The 7,094-nt window shown below is 40.1% G+C and overlaps 1 non-coding gene across 1 annotated transcript; it reads right to left on the bottom strand.

Moving 5' to 3' along the window:
- Positions 1-5,550: 5,550 nt before the first annotated feature.
- On the bottom strand, positions 5,551-5,657 carry LOC131219771 (small nucleolar RNA R71). The gene has a single exon (XR_009158415.1). It is a non-coding gene; the product is annotated as a small nucleolar RNA R71 (small nucleolar RNA).
- Between the last annotated feature and the right edge of the window lie 1,437 nt (positions 5,658-7,094).

The raw sequence follows: 7,094 nt of genomic DNA on the forward strand, positions 1-7,094 counted from the left end.
ATAGTGGAAATCATGATCCAAAATCCATGCTAAACATTGACCATGATAGTCCATGCAATAGTCCAGATTTATTTATTTTTTTGGACAGCAATACATGGCTGGATATATCAGCCTATATCTCAATAATATCAGCAATTAAAAGGGTGTATGACCTTCCTTAGTGGGCCCCACATATGTCCAGATCATGAACTAAGGTCATAACACTTGCATGCATTAATTTATGGTATCCAAAAACCATGGAATAAGGTGGTAGGGGCGTCCCACCCTTGTTGAATTTTGGGACGTCCTAGGCCCACCAAGTGGGCCACACACATCATCATCCACAACAATAAGAGAAATGAGAAGAAGAAATACAACCCGGCCATGGGGATAGGGCCCCGCCACTAATGGGTCCTCCCAAGATTTAATCTCATCCATACAACTATGTAGATTGTACATGTAACAATAAACCAATGCATGCATGATCTATAACTAAAATAGGTGGCTGGGATGCCATCCCAACATGACTTCTAGGGTCTAGATGCCCTTGGAATGAAGTAGATAATACAATACATCATGATGGGGTCCATGGAGAATGGCCTCATCATGTATCATGACATGCATGTAGGATGGGCCAAAGGGCCACATCCATGGGGTCAAATGGGATCCCTACCATGGATTGGTGGGTCCCATATGATCCATTTATAAAGAAAAGAGGAGATTAAAGGTCAGGAAAGAAATCAGAAATTTATATTCACCCACATACAAAGCAAGCCTTCAAACTTCCACACTAAGGAGATCTTGAGCCCAAGAAGAGGTTTTAATGGTGGAGATCTATTTCTAATGGTGGGATTAGAAATACGTTGGGGATTAGAGGGCTGGAGAAAAGAGGGAGAAATGGACGTTGGGAGAGGGAGAAGTTGCTAGAAAATGGAGGGAAATGAGAAAGATAAAGAGAGAGAAAGGGGTCATGATGAGTTTGTAAGAGAGGTCATCATTGCATAGGGAGGACTTTATAATGCTTAAGCTTTAAGCTAGGCTTGTGTAGTGTGTATTGAGGTGGGTGGTGTTTTCCATAGAATTTGTGTGGTGTGTGTGTATTGTGTATAGGGACTTGTGCCAAGGAAGTGGTCCGCATGCATTGCACAAAAGTGGGCCACATGATTAAGGGTCATACTATGTAATGTTCATAACTTTTGATCCATATATTGGATGGACGCATGAGACACGTTGTTGGAACCACAACAACGATGCGAATAAGATGACACAGGTCTCGGGTCGATCCGAGTTGGGTCTATGTGACCAAACTCAAGGATGACCACAAACACAATCCGAGGGTCATGGGTCACCGGAATTCGACTGGTAGGACCGCGGGACCACAAGAAATGAAATGCATACTCACACACACACATGCACATGCAGGAACTCGGGTCGAGTCTTACAACCTAGGGTAGGATGATGTCACTCTAGCCCCATGCTTCTTACAAGTTATGATTGCTAGCCCCATGCATCTCTTACATCTCATGATGACTCAAGCCATTCTCTCATGATTACCTCTCTCTTATCCCTCTCTCCCTCCCTCTTTCTTTTTCATTCTCTCATTGCTAGAGGAGCTTGGATGTCCCACCATTTGAGAGAACCCATCTCCATTTTCAGCTACTTTCTAGCTTGATCTCTGCCAATCTAACCATCCCAAACCCATCTCAATCATTAGAATAACCCTCTTGGAGCTCTAAAACCTATATGAGGAAGAAGAAGGAGAAGATCATAGGTGGGTGCTTCCTAGTACTTGTTTCTTTCATTTTCTAGCATGTATCTTCTCTTTTTTTTTAGCAGAGCAAGAGGGACCCACCAATCAATGGTGGAGATCCTATCTTGGTCCCTTAGGTGTGGCCAATGGCCCACCATACCTTGCATGTATGTATCCATGGTGGGACCATTCTCCATATATCTCACCATAAAGTTTCTATGTTATGCAAATTATTATGACCACCTAGGCATGATTTATGTGGAAGAAATAGGATTTCTCCATCAGATTTTTGATGTATGGCCCATCTATGTGAGGCCTATTGAGGGTCAAATATTGCATATCAGGCCCAGTTATTGCCTAGATTTATGCACAGGATACTATTTAACAGCCCGATTTACTTGTGTTTGTGTTGTAAGATGACTCTGAGAGCCTGGACTGCACAAAAGTGTTAAATGCATGGATTTGATGCTCCGAATTCACCAAAGTATGAGACAGACTCCATGAGACTGAGATGGACGGATTTACATGCCAGAGATCCGCAAAAATCAAGAAACTGAAACTCAAGTGGCCCGAAATTGGTCCAGAATGCAAGGTCACAGGGTTCCCACCATCCGTTCTGCTCGAAACTTCATACATGGCCAAGAGACTGCAAATTAACCATACATGGTGAATTTCAGCTCTCAGATCCTTATGGAAAAGTCCTAATAGCCAGATCAGCCACAAATTGTTAAATTGGGACCCAACTGATCTTTGAATATGCTTAAATTTTGGTCTCAATCTTTAAAATGAGGTGGAAAAACGGATGGACGGAGCGAATTTCTCGTGATCATCACAGCGGACCCCACGTGCGACATGCATGTACATAGCATGTTCGCATGCGAGTTGCACCGGACTGGGACTCCCAGTCAAAGTCGGCTGGCCCAACTTCTTTCCGCACCAGAACAGTGGACGTACTAGCGTCCGCCGGTCTTTCTTAGTGGGGCCCACTACTTATTCAAATCATCAATCTAACTGTTCATTCATCCCGTGGGGTAGCTACAACCCTCGCCAAGGTGGAATTTTGGTCCCATGCACACACACAGGCAGATTGCATGTAAATGCAGGAATAGACGGTGGGAACAAAGATCGCATGGGCCACACCGAATCTAACATGAAGCCAGCCATTTCTTACTATTTTTTCGATGTGATTACAATGGACAGAGTGGATTTTGTAGAAACTGAAAGAAGTGGCTCCCACCGACAGCCAGCGCAGCTCTGTTTTGCAGTCCGTAAAATTCAGACGCTGTGGGCCCCTGTGTTCTTCTGATCACCATCGGATTGATGATCCAGACCATCCATATGCTTCAACAGATGGCCATAGCCCTAGCCAAGGTGTCAGAATCAACAAATATGTTGATTTCGCGCCGCAAAATTAAATCAAACGGAGGCTGTTTTGCTGCGAAATACGGAGATCGCGTGTCCGGTTTCTGCTGCATAAAACTTCCGCATGGAGTGCGAAAACTCCAGCCACCGCCTCTGGCATCTCCAGCCTACCAACTTCCCTGCATATAAAAGAACGAGAATAGAGAGAGAAAAAAAGGAGATTCAATTTGCAGGGATCCAAGCTGGGAAGTTTCCAACGAGATAGAGAAAAAGGAAAGAAAGATTTGTTTTATGTTTTTATTTGTTTGTTTTTCTGAATTTTGGAGGATTACCTGAATCATGTCTGGCTAAACCTCTTAGCTAGGGCTAAGAGGTGAAGCTTGTAGCGTGATGGGAGAATTTATGCGTGTGCCCTTTTGTTTAGATTGAATGGATTTTGATTTAATTTTATTATGGTAATATTTTTAGTTTTTAATGATCTGTTGTGACTGAAATTACAATGGGTTTGCGATGGCTTTGAGTATTTCTTTTTTCTTATTTTGATTATGACGTCAGGAAGCCCTGTTGTTCGCCATCCTCTCCTGGGCATGGTTAGATGTCGGTACCCTTCCTAACCTTCATATCATGTTGTTGGTTGGTAATTAGTTTAATTCTGTTGTTTACTTTGTTTTCTGGGCATGGTTTGGTGATGAAATCCATTCTAATTCATATAACTTTCATCTCTTTAAAAACAATATCAAAGGAAATTTCGTCTAATTCTCATGGTTGATGAGACTCTAAGTCCAGTTGAGTTCTTGAAACAGGCATAAGATCTCCCTGATCTCTACAAGTAGATCCTCTGAATCCCTAGTTCCTTTCCCTAATTGTTTAAGTTTAGATAATTATTTCATCATTATTCCTCAAATTACACTCGATTTAAATTTCATCTAATTCTAGTTCTAGTTCTAGTTAGTTTCAGATTACGTAAAGGTTTCAGTCCCTTGGGATTCGACCTCGGTCTCACCGAGTTTATTACTACATCACAACCCTATACTTGGGGAGTGAACAAGTTTTTGACGCCGTTGCCGGCGATTGACGGTTACATTTTCTGAGATTAATTAGTTTTAGAATTAGGTTAAGATTAGGATTTTACTAACTTTAGGTTAAAGGTTTTTTTTTTTGTTTTATTTTTAGAAATTAACTTGTTTTCCTGTTTTGTAGGATCCTGAAATAACTTCTAAATTGGTAATCTCTTTCTAATTCCTCTACTTTTTCTATTTTTAGAATTAGGGTTTGAGTTTTAGATATTTTCTAATTCTAGGTCTTCTTTTTAGAAACTAGTTTAACTTCTAGGTTTAGGGAACTTTCCTTTTTAAAAACTTTCTATTTCAATTGTAGGAACTTTCTAACTTTAGACTTTCTATTTTAGAAACTAATCTCTTTTGTTTTCTTTTACAGGATCTTAACATAGGAACTTCTCATTTGGTACCATCTTTCTAACTTCTCCTCTTGCTTTTTGTACTTTTGTAATTTTAGATTTAGATTCTTCTTTTAAGTAACTTTCTATTTTCTAGTTTTAGAAAATTTTTCCTTTTTTAAAAACTAACTTTCTATTTTTATTTTTAGTAACTTTCTAATTCTAACTCTTTTAGAATCTAACTTCAGTTCCTAATTTATTTTTAGAAATCTCCACCTTCCTTTAGGAATTTCTTCTAGAAACTAGTTTACTTCTATCTTTCTTTTTAAGGATTTTCTAATTTTAGACCTTCTCTTTGGAAACTGACTTGTTTTGTTTTCTTTTGTAGGTTTTTAACTTAGGGACTCCAATTTGGCAACTTCTTTCCAATCCTCTCTTTCTTTCTAGATTTTCTTTTTCTTTCTTAGGATTAGGGTTAGAATTTGATTGAGGGCTGCGAGTGTTTCATAACCAAGTGGGCCCGTGACAACACTCGATGTCTCTTAACTGAAGGAGGATTGGTGGAGGGGTTGACTATCCATCGTAGGACTAGACACCACTTGAAATCCCCTGAGTTAATTGAAGTGATGGCTGAGAACCAACCTCTTCTACCCCAACCTAGGCTGGATGACATTCACGATGAGAATGAGGTGCATCAAGCACCCCCGCCTCGTACTTTACAAGATTATTTATAACCAGCGGGGCTAAGTACGCCCTATGCATGATTTTTTCCAAAAATACAGGACATATGGACATCAAGCCAGAGGTTATCCAACTCCTTCATAAGTTCCATAGGCTTGAATCTAAAGAACCATATCTACATTTGAAAGAGTTTGATGAGATCATAGCCACTTTATATTTTCAAAATGTGTCTGAGGACATAGTCAGGCTGAAACTCTTTCCTTTTTCCTTGAAGGAGAAGGCTAAGACGTGGTTACATTCACTGCGTCCTAGATCCATTGGCACATGGAATGATATGCAGAGGGAATTTATAAAGAAATGTTTTCCACATCATAAAACAATTACCCTTAGAAAAGCAGTCATGAGCTTCACCTAAAAGGAGGATGAAACATTTTACCAATGTTGGGAAAGGTTCAAGGATTTGGTCAGTTCATGCCCACAACACGGCTTTGAAACGTGACGCATTACAAATTTTTTCTATGATGGACTTACATCTTCCATGCGCCAAATGGTCGAGAAAATGTGTAATGGAGAATTCATTAATAAAAATGTTGACGAGGTATGGGATTACCTCGATAGTCTTGCTGAAAAAATATAATCATGGGACTATTACCCAAAATCGAACACCACGCCTAGGCTGACTCAATCTAAGGAGAAAGGTGGATTGTATCTCTTGAAAGAAGAGGATGATCTTAAGTATAAAGTGACTATGCTCATAAGAAAAGTTGAGGTCATGGAAGGAAAGAAGGATAAGGTTAATGAAAAGTGTTTGCGGCATCTGTGATTACAACATTCATACAACTGAAAATTGTCCTATGATACCCGCCTTTCGGGAAGTGTTGAATGAACAATCCAATGCCATAAATACTTATCAAAGACCTTTCAATGGACCGACCTCTAATACGTACAATCCTGGTTGGAAAAATCATCTAAACTTTAGTTGGAGAAATGGATAAATTGCTACCCCTCAAAGTTTCTTCAATCAAAATCCAAATCAGGGGAAACCTCAAGAAGAACCGGTTCAAAATTCCATTCAAGAGCTGACCCAGGCAATGCGAGATTTTATGCAAAAGATAGATTCATGTATGACGGTTATAGAAAAGGGGATGCTTCCTGCACAACCGCTCCCCAAGCCTAAACCACAATACGAGATAAGTAATCCCAGCTCTTCAAATCAAATGGAGCATGTTAAATCCATCACCACTCTTAGGAGTGGGAAGATCATTGATAAAACCCTTTCGGTTAGGCCCGAAAAGCCTCAAGAACTAGAAGAGGACAACAATGATGGATCTAGTGAGGCCCTATAAAAATTAGAACCGGAACTTCTAGAAAAGCCAGTTGCTCCATTTCCCCAATGGTTGGTCACACCAAAACCTCTCTCTAACTCTCTGGATATCCTAGAGGTGTTGAAACAAGTGAAAGTCAACATTCCTCTACTTGATGTCGTAAAACAGATACCTTCATATGCCAAATTCCTGAAAGACTTATGCACGAACAAACGACGGTAGAGTATTCAAAAGAAGATCTTCTTGACCGAGAAAGTGAGTGCCATCCTAAAGTAAAACGTGCCACAGAAATTCAAAGATCCCGGTAGCCTAACCATATCATGTGTAATCGGGGACCATCGAATTGATCATGCACTTCTTGACTTAGGAACGAGCGTCAATCTGATTCCCTACTCGGTATACAAACAGTTAAGTTTGGGTAAATTAAAACCCACTCTAACCACACTACAACTTGTTGATTGCTCTGTTCGTGTACCAAGAGAGATAATTAGGATGTGTTGGTCCAAGTTAATAGATTTTACTACCCTGTAGATTTTATCATCCTGGACATCAAATTCATCAATAACATGAGCACTCAGATTCCCGTCATTCTTGGTCGCCC

The sequence above is a fragment of the Magnolia sinica genome, chromosome 11 (genome assembly GCF_029962835.1).
Source record: "Magnolia sinica isolate HGM2019 chromosome 11, MsV1, whole genome shotgun sequence".
Taxonomy (NCBI): Eukaryota; Viridiplantae; Streptophyta; class Magnoliopsida; order Magnoliales; family Magnoliaceae; genus Magnolia; species Magnolia sinica.